Below are 13,790 nucleotides of genomic sequence, written 5' to 3' on the forward strand. Positions count from 1 at the left end.
ATCTTGGTGATGTTACTAAGGAAATATTTGGTCTTAAATCTTAACTTTCTCATATCGAAAACTTAGTAGGCCAAATTTTCGACGAGCAAACTACACTAATAAATAAGATGGCTGCTAAACCTGAAGCTTTGAATAATGATGAAGATCTTAAAGTGATTGGTGTGACTCCTATTGAATCTTTGTTTTCTAATATAAAACTTGATAAATAAGGGACTGGAGATGAGTCAACTTTAGCTAGAAGGCGTCTCAATAATTTGGAGGGTGAAGATCTTAATGAAAAAATTGTTAAAGTGGGATTGGAGAGGTCAAAACTTTAAGTAGCAACAAACCCACTCTTTTGGATTTCAAGGATTTAAATTATGATAATTGTTATTTAATAGATTGTATTTCCTTCTTTCAATCCATGCTTAAGTCACCTCATGCTTATAATCAAAATAAGGCTTTTACTAAACATATCGTTGATGCTATGATGAAATCTTTTAAAGAAAACATTGAGTTGGAAGTTTCAATCCCTAGAAACCTTTATGATGAATGGGAACCTACTATTAAAATTAATATTAAAGAGTATGAGTGCAATGCTTTGTGTGATTTGGGTGCTAGCGTTTCAACTATCCCAAAAACTTTATGTGATGTGCTAGGTTTCCATGAACTTGATGATTGTTCTTTAAATTTGCACTTAGCGGATTCCACTATTAAGAAACCTATGGGAAGGATTAATGATGTTCTTATTGTTGCAAATAGGAATTATGTGCCCGTAGATTTTATTGTGCTAGATATAGATTGCAATCCTACATGCCCTATTATACTTGGTAGACCTTTCCTTAAAACGATTGGTGCAATTATTGATATCAAAGAAGAAAACATTAGATTTCAATTTCCGTTAAGGAAGGGCATGGAACACTTTCCTAGAAATAAAATTTGCTTACCATATGAATCTATTATGAGGGCTACTTGTGGATTGCACACCAAAGATGACAATACCTAGATCTATGCAATATGCATAGCTAGGGCCGTTAAACAATAGCACTTGTTGGGAGGCAACCATTTTTTCGTTTTGGCTTCTGTTATTGAATAAATACACAATTTTACTTCTATAACAATTGTTTTTTAGGGTTTTAATTAGTGTTTGATCCAAGTAAGACCTTTGGGATGATCTATGGTGATAGTTGATTTGATTTTGCTGAAAAACAGAAACTTTTGCATCCAGTAGCAGAATTGTTAAAATTCACTGGAGCATGATAAAATTATGAAATTTTTACACAAGATTTATACACAAATTGCCCATATTTTCATTATTTTTCATTAATTTTGGAGTGACATAAGTATACGAAATTTCTAGATTACTATAGGTCATTCTGTTTTTTGACAGATTCTGTTTTCATTGCGTTGTTTGCTTATTTTGATGAATCTATGGGTAGCATCGGGGGGTATGAACCATGGAGAAGTTGGAATACATTACATATAACACCAATATAAATTTAGAATCATTACAAAACAATATCTAAAGTGGTGATTTGCTTTATTATACTAACGGAGCTTATGAGTTTTCTGTTGAGTTTTGTGTTGTGAAGTTTTCAAGTTTTGGGTAAAGATTTGATAGACTACGGAATAAGGACTGGCAAGATCCTAAGAATGGGGATTCAAAAGGCAACCCAAGTTAATATTCAAGGACAACCAAGCATCTAAGCTTGGGGATGCCCCGGATGGCATCCCCTCGTTTGTCTTCAAACCATCGGTAAATTTACTTGAGGCTATATTTTTATTCACCACATGATATGTGTTTTTCTTGGAGCGTCTTGTATTATATGAATATTTTCTTTTTAGTTTGCCACAATCATCCTTCTTGTACACACCTTTTGATAGGGACACACATTAATCGTGAATTTATTAGAATACTCTATGTGCTTCACTTATATCTTTTGAGCTAGGTAGTTGCTCTAGTGCTTCACTTATATCTTTTTAAAGAACGACAGTGGTTATATTTTGTAGAAATTGATGAACTATTGTGCTTCACTTATATTTTTTTGAGAGTCTTAAAAATAGTATGGCAATTTGCTTAGGTTATGAATTTTGTCCTAATATGACAGGTATCCAAGAGGGATAATAAAAACTTTCATAAAGAACATTGAATATATGAGAAGTTTGATTCCTTGCATTTGTTTTGAGATATAAAGATGGTGATATTAGAGTCATGCTAGAGAGTAATTGTGGATTAGTAGAAATACTTGTGTTAAATTTTGTGATTCCCGAAGCATGCACGTATGGTCTATCGTTATGTGATGAAGATCGAGCATGATTTATTTTTGATTGTCTTCCTTATGAGTGGCAGTCGAGGATGAGCGATGGTATTTTCCTACCAATCTATCCCCCTAGGAGCATGCGTATTAGTACTTTGCTTTGATGGCTAATAATTTTTTGAAATAAGTATGTGAGTTCTTTATGACTAATGTTGAGTCCATGGATTATACACACTCTTACCCTTCCACCATTGCTAGCCTCTCCAGTACCGCGCAACTTTCGTTGGTGCATTAAACCCATCATATACCCTTCCTCAAAACAGCCACCATACCTACCAATTATGGCATTTCCATAGCCATTCTGAGATATATTGCCATGCAACTTCCACCGTTCTGTTTATTATGGCACATAGCATCATTGTCACATTGCTTTGCGCGATGATATAGTTGACATAGTATTTGTGGCTTGGCCACCATTCATATTTTTTATACATGTCATGCTACATCATTGCACATCCCCGTACACCACTGGATGCATTCATATAGAGTCATATCTTTGTTCTAGTATCGAGTTGCAATTCTTGAGTTGTAAGTAAATAAAAGTGTGATGATCATCATTATTAGAACATTGTCCCATGTGAGGAAAGATTGATGGAGGCTATGATTCCCCCACAAGTCAGCATGAGGCTCCGGACAAAAAATAGAAATAATAATAAAAGGCCAAAGAGCCTAAAAGAAAAAAGAAAAAATGAGAGAAAAAGAGAGGGGACAATGTTACTATCCTTTTTCCACACTTGTGCTTCAAAATAGCACCATGTTCTTCATGATAGATAGTCTCCTATTTTATCACTTTCATATACTAGTGGGAATTTTTCATTATAGAACTTGGTTCGTATATTCCAATGATGGGCTTCCTCAAATTGCCCTAGGTCTTCGTGGGCAAGCAAGTTGGATGCACACCCACTTAGTTTTTGTTTGAGCTTTCATACACTTATAGCTCTAGTGCATTCGTTGCATGGCAATCCCTACCCACTTGCATCGATATCAATTGATGGCATCACCATAGCCCATTAATTTGCCTATTTGATGTGAGACTTTCTCCTTTTTTGTCTTCTCCTCACAACCTCCACCATACTCTATTCCACCTAAGTGCTATATCCATGGCTCACGCTCATGTATTGCATGGAAGTTGAAAAAGCTTGAGAACATTAAAATTATGAAACAATTGCTTGGCTTGTCATCGGGGTTGTGCATGATAAATACTTTGCGTGATGAAGATAGAGCGTGACAAGATTATATGATTTTGTAGGGATAACTTTCTTTAGCCATGATATTTTGAAAGTCATGATTGCTTTATTAGTATGCTTGAAGTATTATTGTTTTTATGTCAATATTAAACTTTTGTTTTGAATCTTATGGATATGAATATTCATGCCACAATAAGAAAAATTACATTGATAAATATGTTGGGTAGCATTCCACATCAGAAATTCTATTTTTATCATTTACCTACTCGAGGACGAGCAGGAATTAAGCTTGGGGATGCTTGATACGTCTCCAATGTATCTCTTATTCTTTATTGTTCCATGCTATTATATTATCTAGGGATAATTGGTTTTATACCCTTAGTTGTGCCCCCTCGCCAGGATTGCCCCTAGTTTCCGAAAACACGTGGTCTTTCCCAACCCACTTTGGCATCTTGTGCTTTTGCCCTTTGACCGTTTGATCGTCACTATGAAAACTTCATAACTAATTCATACTAAGTCAGAAAAATGCTAATAAGATACCAAAATGTTCGGAAAAACATCACCTGTATTTCAATGTCACTTGCATTCATGAAAAAAGTGTTGGTAAGTGCCCATCCGAGTTTTAGCTCTTATCATACCACCATGAACAGTAAAATCAAAAAAAATCGAAAAATTCAAGAAAAAGTTGCTGGCAAAGAATGGAAATTTCTTGAAGTGCTTGCCAAGTTTCATCAGGGAATGCCATTCATGGAAGTCGTGGCAAAAAAACAATCTATTTTCGTGTGATGATTGTTTTTTTGCCATGACTTCCATGAGTGTCATTACCTAAGTAAACTTGGCAAGCACTTCAAACACTTGTCATTCTTTGCCACAAACATTTTTTTGAATTTTTCTAGATTTTACTGTTCCTGGTGGTATGATAAGAGTTAAAACTCGGATGGGCACTTACCAACACTTTTGTCATGAATATGAGTGACATTGACATACAGGTGATGTTTTTCTGAACATTTTGGTATCTTATTTGCATTTTTTTGATTTCGTCTGAATCAGTTATGAAGTTTTCAAAGTGATGGTCAGACGGTCAAAGGGTAAAAGCACAAGACGCCAAAGTGGGTTGGGCAAGGCCACATGTTTCCAGAAACTAGGGGCAATCCTGATGAGGGGGACACAACTAAGGGTATAAAACAAATTATCCCTATTATCTATCTTGGATGTTTTATATGCATTAATATGCTATTTTATATCATTTTTGGGGCTAACCTATTAATATGCAACTTTATTCTTGTAGACTCGTGTTGGGCCTCCAAGCGCAGATTTTTGTAGGACAGTAGCAATTTTCCCTCAAGTGGATGACCTAAGGTTTATCAACCCGTGGGAGGTGTAGGATGAAGATGGTCTCTCTCAAACAACCATGCAACCAAATAACAAAAGGTCTCTTGTGTCCCCAACACACCAAATACAATGGTAATTTGTATAGGTGCACTAGTTCAGCGAAGAGATGGTAATACAAGCGTAGTAATGATAGTAGATATTGATTTTTATAGTAGGAACAATAAAAATAGCAAGGTAGAAATTGATAAAATGGAGCACAAACGGTATTGCAATGCTTGAAAATGAGGCCTAGGGTCTGTACTTTCGCTAGTGCAATCTCGCAGCAATGCTAATCTAATTAGATTATATAACCATACCTCAAAGTGCGATGAAGAATCACTCCAAAGTTCCTATCTAGTGGAGAACATAAGAATAAATTGTTTGTAGCTATCCTTTCTGATCGATCTATCCAAGATTTCGTACTAAAATAATGCCAAGTTATTCTTTCCGATCAATCTATCAAGAGTTCGTACTAAAATAACACTAAGTTATTCTTTCCTATCGATCTATCAAGAGTTCGTACTAAAATAACACCAAAGCAAATTCATATTCATAATACTCAATGAAACAGAAAGAACCTCAAAGAGTGCCCCAAGATTTCTACCGGAGAAACAAAGGCAAGAACGTGCATCAACCCCTATGCATAGATTTCCCCAATGTCACCTCGGGAATCCGCGAGTTGAGTGTCAAAACGCACATCAAGTGAATCAATATGATACCCCGTTGTCACCACGGGTATCCATAGGAAGACATACATCAAGTGTTCTCAAATCCATAAAAGTATTCAATCCGATAAAACGAAATCTCAGGGGAAAACTCAATTCACAACAAGATAGAGAGGAGAAAACACCATATGATCCGACTATATTAACAAAGCCCGCGATACATCAAGATCATGACATCTCAAGAACACGAGAGAGAGAGAGAGAGAGAGAGAGAGAGATTAAACACATAGCTACTGGTACAAACCCTCAGCCCCGAGGGTGGACTACTCCCTCCTCATCATGGTGGCCGTCGGGATGATGAAGATGGCCACCGGTGATGGTTTCCCCCTCCAACAGAGTGCCGGAACGGGGTCTAGATTGGTTTCTTGTGGCTACAGAGGCTTGTGGCGGCAGAACTTCTGATCTAGGGTTACCCCCGGGGGTTTTGGAATATTTGGGAATTTATAGGGCGAAGAGGCGGTGCGGGATGCTACCAAGTTGGGCACAACCCACCTGGGCGTGCCTGGGCCCCCAGGCGCACCCTGGTGGGTTGTGTTCTCCTCGAAGCTCCCCTCTGGTACTTATTTGGCCCACCAGGTGTCTTCTGGTCCAGAAAAAATCTCCAAAAAGTTTCGCTGCGTTTGGACTCCTTTTGGTATTGATTTTCTGCGAGGTAAAAAACAAGCAAAAAAACAACAACTGGCACTGGGCACTATGTTAATAGGTTAGTCCCCAAAAATGATATAAAGTAGCTATAAAATGATTGTAAAACATCCAACAATGATAATATAACAACATGGAACAAGCAAAAATTATAGATACATTGGAGACGTATCAGCATCCCCAAGCTTAATTCCTACTCGTCCTCGAGTAGGTAAATGATAAAAACATTTTTTTTGATGTGGAATGTTGTCTAACATGTTCATCACATATTCTTTTCTTTTGTAGCATGGACATTTGGACTTTTATATGATTCAAAGCAATAGTCTAGTTTTTACATGAAGATTTCAATACTCAAGCATATCAACAAGCAACCGTGTCTTTCAAAATATCAATACTAAAGCAAGTTATCCCTAGCCCATCATGCTCAATCATTGATCCATTCATGAAACACACTCTCATATTAGCTACACCCAATGCTCAACTACGATCATAGTGCCCCTTACTTGGTGATTTATAAGAGAATATAGAGACTCAAAAAATTGCATAAAGTAAATAGAAATGCCCTTCACAGGGGGAAGCGGGGATTTGTAGAGGTGCCAGAGCTCAAACGAAAAAGAGAGATAACAACATCTTGGGTGGCATGCTTTTCCTGTCAACGAAAATGATCGAGTAGTTCCCAATACTTTTCATGCTAGATATATCATAGGTGGTTTCCAAACAGAAAGTAAAGTTTATTCCTTTTTCCACCATACTTTCACATTCCACGGCTAACCGAATCCACGGGTGTCGTCCATACCAACACCCAAGGAATTTATTATTTGACAACATAAAGTAAATTCATTTTTCATTTCGGGAATGGGCATCCCTAATACCTTTGTCGTACTCTCGTGCAATGACAAGTGAATAAACACTCATCTTGAGAATAACACATCTAGCATGGAAAAATATCATCCACCCCCTACCGTTTCATGAGCGGTACGAGCACACAAAAAGGAACTTATTTTGAAAATTAGAGATGGCACATACAAATTTGCTTAGAACAGCAAGAGAATACCGCATATAGGTAGGTATGGTGGACTCATATGGCAAAACTGGTTTGAAGGGTTTTGGATGCACAAGTAGTATTCCTACTTAGTACAAGGGAAGGCTAGCAAAATATTGAGAAGCAACCAACCAAGAAACAAAAAATTACATAAGTGAGCATTAAGTATAACTAACACCAAATAATGCACCACAAGTAGGATGTAACTTCATTGCACAACTATTGACTTTCGTGTTTACATAGGGAATCACAAACCTTAACACCAATATTCTTACTAAAGGAAAATTTCTCACCAACATGACTCACATATCACTATCATCATATCGCAAAACTATTACAAAGAATCAAGTTTATTTTGTCCAATGATCTTCATGAAAGTTTTTATTATATCCCTCTTGAATATCTATCACTTTGGGACTAATTTCATATGTTGCTTTTGATAAGCTCAAACAAATATAAGTGAAGAACATGAGCAAAAAAAATTTCTTCTCTCAAAATAATATAAGTGAAGCATGAGAGCAAATGACAAACTACTCAAAAAATATATAAGTGAAGATCAAGCGAGTAGTTGAGTAAATAGGTAGCTATGTGAGGACTCCCTCTTATTTAAAACTTTCAGATCTAAGTATTTTATTAAAAAAACAAGCAAAACAAAGCAAAAAGGCATTCCAAGAATAGCACAACTCATGTGAAGAAGCAAAAACTTAGGCTCAACCGATACTAACCGATAATTGTTGAAGAAGAAAGGTGGGATGCCTACCGGGGCATCCCCAAGCTTAGATGCTTGAGACTTCTTGGAATATTAACTTGGGATGCCTTGGCATCCCCAAGCTTGAGCTTTTTTGTCTCCTTAATTCCTTTTATATCAAGATTTCCCTAAATCTTAAAACTTCATTCACACAAAACTCAACAAGAACTCGTGAGATAAGTTAGTATAAATCAATGCAATTACCCTATCATCCTGTACTGTAGAAAATCACTAAAATTATTATTTAAAATTCCATACTAAATGCCTCTGCATATTTAATACTCCTATCCTCAAATAGAATCATTAAACAAGCAAACATATGCAAACAATGCAAACATAATAGCAATCTGTCTAAACATAACAGTTTGTAAAGGATGCAAGAGGATCCATAGTTCCTTAACTCCAAAAATTATGAACATTTACCACACTATAGAGAATTTATCAGAGCTTATTGTGCAAAAGTTTTAACATTTTATCACTTTCTGACTTTTCTAGGGAATTTTTACAACAGTGATAAACTTTCTATTTTCAAACAGCAACAAGTAGACTTGCAAAATAAGCATGGTAAAGGCTATCATTGCCACTTTATTGATATAAAAGATGTAAAACATTAATCTAAATAACATAAAGAAAATACTAACAAAATAAAATGATGCTCCAAGCAAAACTCATATCATGTGGTGAATGAAAATATAGCCCCAAGTAAGATTACTGATAATGTTGGAGACGAAAGAGGGGATGCCTTCCGGGGCATCCCCAAGCTTAGTTGCTTGGATCTTCCTTGAATATTAACTTTTGGTTCCTTGGGAATCCCCAAGCTTAGGGTCTTGTCACTCCTTATTCTCCTCATATCGATATCTCACCCAAAACTTGCAAACTTCAATCACACAAAACTTAACGGAACTTCGTGAGATAGGTTAGTATGATAAAGCAAATCATTCACTTTGGTACTGTCAAAGACAAGATTCATAATTGTTCTCACACAATTCCTACTATACCTTATAATTTACATAATTTATATTGAGCAATATAATCCATAGAAACTAGGAAACAAGCAAACTATGCACTGAAAATAGAATCTGTCAAAAACAGGACATTCTGTAATGATCTGGACAACAACCATACTTCTGCTACTCCAAAAATTCTGAAAACTTAGGAAAACCTGTGAAATTTGTATATCAATCTTGTGCAAAAAGAATCAGGATTTTATCACACTTCTATAAAAATGGAAATTATTTTACTGGGCGCAAAAGTTTCTGATTTTCAGCAAGATCAAATCAACTATCACCATAGACCGCTCCAAAGGTCTTACTTGGCACTTTATTGACAAAAAAGCAATAAAACATGATTACTATAGTAGCATAATCATGTGAACACACAAAAACAATAGGTAAAAATGTTGGCTTGTCTCCCAAGAAGCGCTTTTCTTTAATGCCTTTTAGCTAGGCATGATGAGTTCAATGATGCTCGCATAAAAGATAAGGATTGAAACATAACAAGAGCATCGTGAATCATAAGTTCCTCCCTCGTAATAATTTTTAGTAGCATCATGAATAGATTCGTCATATAACAATCACATAAAGCATTCTCTTCATGATCAAAAAGCATAGATAATTTATTTATTTATTTATTGCGGAAAAGCATAGAGAATTTATTACTCCCATATAAGCCATTTTATTCTCATTCACAATAGTGGGAGTATCATATGAAACTCGAATACTCACAATAGGTAAAAATTGTTTCCACATTAAAATAGTAATGTTCAGTAAAAAGATATTCAAAATTACGATAATAATTATCACTACTTTTTATAACATAAGTATCATCACAATAATCATCATAAGTAGCAACTTTGTTCTCATCATAGATCGGAGGCATGCAATCATCATAGCAAATTTGATCATTCAAGGTAGGGGGACTAAAAAGATCATCTTCATTAAGCATAGCATCCCCAAGCTTGGGACAAACATTAATTGCAGCAAATAAATTCTCAAACATGTCATTCTCATCAAACATAGCATCCCCAAGCTTGTGGCTTGGCATATCATAAGCATAATCACTCTCATCAATAATAGTATGAATAGCACCAATAGTATAACAATTATTATCATCATAATTTTCCAAGTTGGTGCCAAACATATTTCCAAGATTATAAGAAGTATCATTATCTTCCCAATCATAATCATCACCACAAGCAATAGACATAACAAAATCATCATTAATAGTGCTCTCGGACATTGTGCCATAAGACAAAGAAGCAATATCATCATCAAGTGCATCATCTTCCACAATTATTCTTGATTCATTTTCATGAGGCACAACAATAATAGGAGCAACATTATTTGGGAGAGATGCCTTTTTACCTCTATTCTTTCTTCTTTTCTTCTTCTTCACCACATCATGTGTGGGTTTAACTAATTTTTTCGAGCTTCCTATTGCTGAAATTGGTTGAATAGGGAGCTCCTCCTCATCACCTATTTCATCATGAGAGACAATAGGAGGGAAATTGGAAATCTTTACCCTCTCATTAGTATTCCTTTTATATTCTATTGGTTTTCCCATCTTTCTATAGTTGGCAATATAAGCATTCTCATTGCAATTTACCATGCAAAACATATAGATATTTTTTAGATTAGTTTCAATGTCGTCCGTGCGAATGAATCCTTCAAAACAACTATTTTTATGTGTCAATTCTTCACTCCCCAAAAATAAACAAAGTTCATTATAAAGTTCTAGGGTGATAAAGTTATTGCAATATTTGGACACGATTCGATCATGAAAAAGTTTGCATTGGAAATTAAGATGACCATCCTTATTGCAAAGTTCACAAGTAATAGGACAAAGCGAACATAATTTTGTAGCAAATTCATCTATCACTTTGAGCAAAACATTGGTCCTATCATGCTTATGCTTCTTAAAAAATGTATCTTCCCTGTAAGGCACGTCTTCACAAAGTCTTTCCACTCAAAAATTGACATGCTTATAAGAAAAAAAATTGTCATGACTTGTGCAATCATCATTAGCATTTTGGATATTCAAAGAATTCATACTAACAACATTGCAACCATGCTCATCATTCAAAGATACTATGCCAAACATATTATCTATCAATTGAGCACAAATTTCCTTTCATCATTTGCAAGAAATACATGATAAAAACGAATAGTATGAGACCACCTCAATTCCATTTTTTATAGTTTTCTTTTATAAACCAAACTAGTGATAAAACAAGAAACTAAAAGATTTAATTGCAAGATCTAAAGATATACCTTCAATCACTCACCTCCCCGGAAACGATGCAATAAAAGAGCTTGATGTCTACTACGCAACTTTATTCTTGCAGACTCGTGTTGGGTCTCCAAGCGCAGAGTTTTGTAGGACAGTAGCAATTTTCCCTCAAGTGGATGACCTAAGGTTTATCAATCCATGGGAGGTGTAGGATCAAGATGGTCTCTCTCAAACAACCCTGCAACCAAATAACAAAAAGTCTCTTGTGTCCCCAACCCCAACACACCAAATACAATGGTAATTTGTATAGGTGCACTAGTTCGGTAAATAGATGGTAATACAAGCGTAGTAATGATAGTAGATATTGATTTTTGTAATAGGAACAATAAAAACAGCAAGGTAGCAACTGATAAAATGGAGCACAAACAGTATTGCAATGCTTGAAAATGAGGCCTACGGTCCGTACTTTCACCAGAGCAGTCTCTCAACAATGCTAATCTAATTAGATCATATAGCCATCCCCCAAAGTGCGATGAAGAATCACTCCAAAGTTCCTATCTAGCGAAGAACATAAGAAGAAATTGTTTCTAGCTATCCTTTCCGATCGATCTATCCAAGAGTTCATACTAAAATAACACCAAGTTATTCTTTCCGATCAATCTATCAAGAGTTCGTACTAAAATAACACTAAGTTATTCTTTCTGATCGATCTATCATAAGTTCTTACTAAAACAACACCAAAGCAAATTCATATTCATAATACTGAATCCAACACAAAGAACCTCAAAGAGCGCCCCAAGATTTCTACCGGAGAAACAAAGACGAGAACGTGCATCAACCCGTATGCATAGACTACCCCAATGTCACCTCGGGAATCCGCGAGTTGAGTGCCAAAATGCACATCAAGTGAATCAATATGATACCCCATTGTCACCACGGGTATCCATAGCAAGACATACATCAAGTGTTCTCAAATCCATAAAAGTATTCAATCCGATAAACTGAAATCTCATAGGCAAAACTCAATTCACAACAAGATAGAGAGGGGGAAACACCATATGATCCGACTATATTAACAAAGCCCGCGATACATCAAGATCGTGACATCTCAAGAACATGAGAGAGAGAGAGAGAGATTAAACACATAGCTACTTGTACAAACTGATAGGTCTCCAACGTATCTATAATTTTTGATTGTTCCATGCTGTTATATTATCAATCTTGGATGTTTTATAATCATTTTATAGTCATTTTATATCATTTTTTGGTACTAACCTATTGACATAGTGCCAAGTGCCAGTTGATGTTTACTACATGTTTTTTACATCGCAGGAAATCAATATCAAATGGAGTCCAAATGCCAAACAATGATGTCAACTTGTTTGGGCTAGTGAGGTGTCGTTGAATATGGGCCGAGTAGTAACACAATGCCAAACAAGTCAATTATGACTCTCAGGCCGGGCTCTCAAAAGATTCTCAAAAAAGGCCGGGCTCTCAAAGAAAGAAAGAATTGGGACTCTTGCGCACCAACATGTGCGCGCCGAGAGCATATTGGCGCATGTTCAAAATTCATGCTACCTTTTCATCCCCAATCTCCCGCTCCTCCCCCACCTCTGGAATCTAGATTCCTACTCCAGATCCCCCAAATCCCCCTCCTATACTCCCTGTACTCAAGCGCACTATCATGATGCCGGTCAACGCGGATCTCCGAGCCAAAGATCCTAAGGCCTGTCCTGCCTTCGGGCGCTATGTGTTGTCGCTCAACAGTGGCTTGGCGGCGCTTGACGACCAGTTTGCCGGCAAAGTGCTGATGGTAACCATCAACGGCGACCAGCCTCCCGTCTCGCCAGACGACCTTGTCAAAGCTCTTGGCATTGCGCACAGCATCCACATAAGTGACTTGCTCGTCGAAGTATGTCCGCCACCGGCTGATTTCTTCGTCAGGTTTTAGACAACTTTCGACTGTAGTCATGTGTTCAAATCTTCCCAACATTTGTTCTGTGATGGCGCGCTGGTGAGCTTTGATCGGTGGCACCCAGGATGGGGCTCGATGCCCTCTGAGCTTGAGTTTTTAACAAAGCTTACCTTCCACGGCATGCCTCGACATGATCGGAACATCGAGTCCATGAATGAGCTTATCAACGACCTTGGAGGTGAGCTCGTAAGTATGTTTGTTCCTCCAGACAGCTGGGCTCTGATGTTTATGGCATGGATGGAGAAGTCATCCACCATACCGAAGGTGATTGGTGTTGAGATACCAGTGCAGGAACCGGGGTTGTACTATTCATCGCCACCAAGGTCGCTGCGGACCACGTTAGGGATGCACATGTATCGAGTGTTCGTGCATGTCGAAGAAGTGGTCAATCCATCCATCGAAGTCCTACCACCGCCGCTGGTGCCAGGGTCCGTCGACGACGTCCATTACAGGAGTCAACGTCAGACTTTCCCCGTGTTGCTTGGAACGATGGATGGCATAGGGCCTACTCCATCACGCGGCTGAGACCACTGCTTCTTTGGGAGAAGAAGCAGGCCTGGCTTCCTGGATGTGCT

This window comes from Triticum urartu, chromosome 7A, assembly GCF_056163025.1.
Source record: "Triticum urartu cultivar PI428250 chromosome 7A, HENAU_Tu73, whole genome shotgun sequence".
Classification (NCBI taxonomy): Eukaryota; Viridiplantae; Streptophyta; class Magnoliopsida; order Poales; family Poaceae; genus Triticum; species Triticum urartu.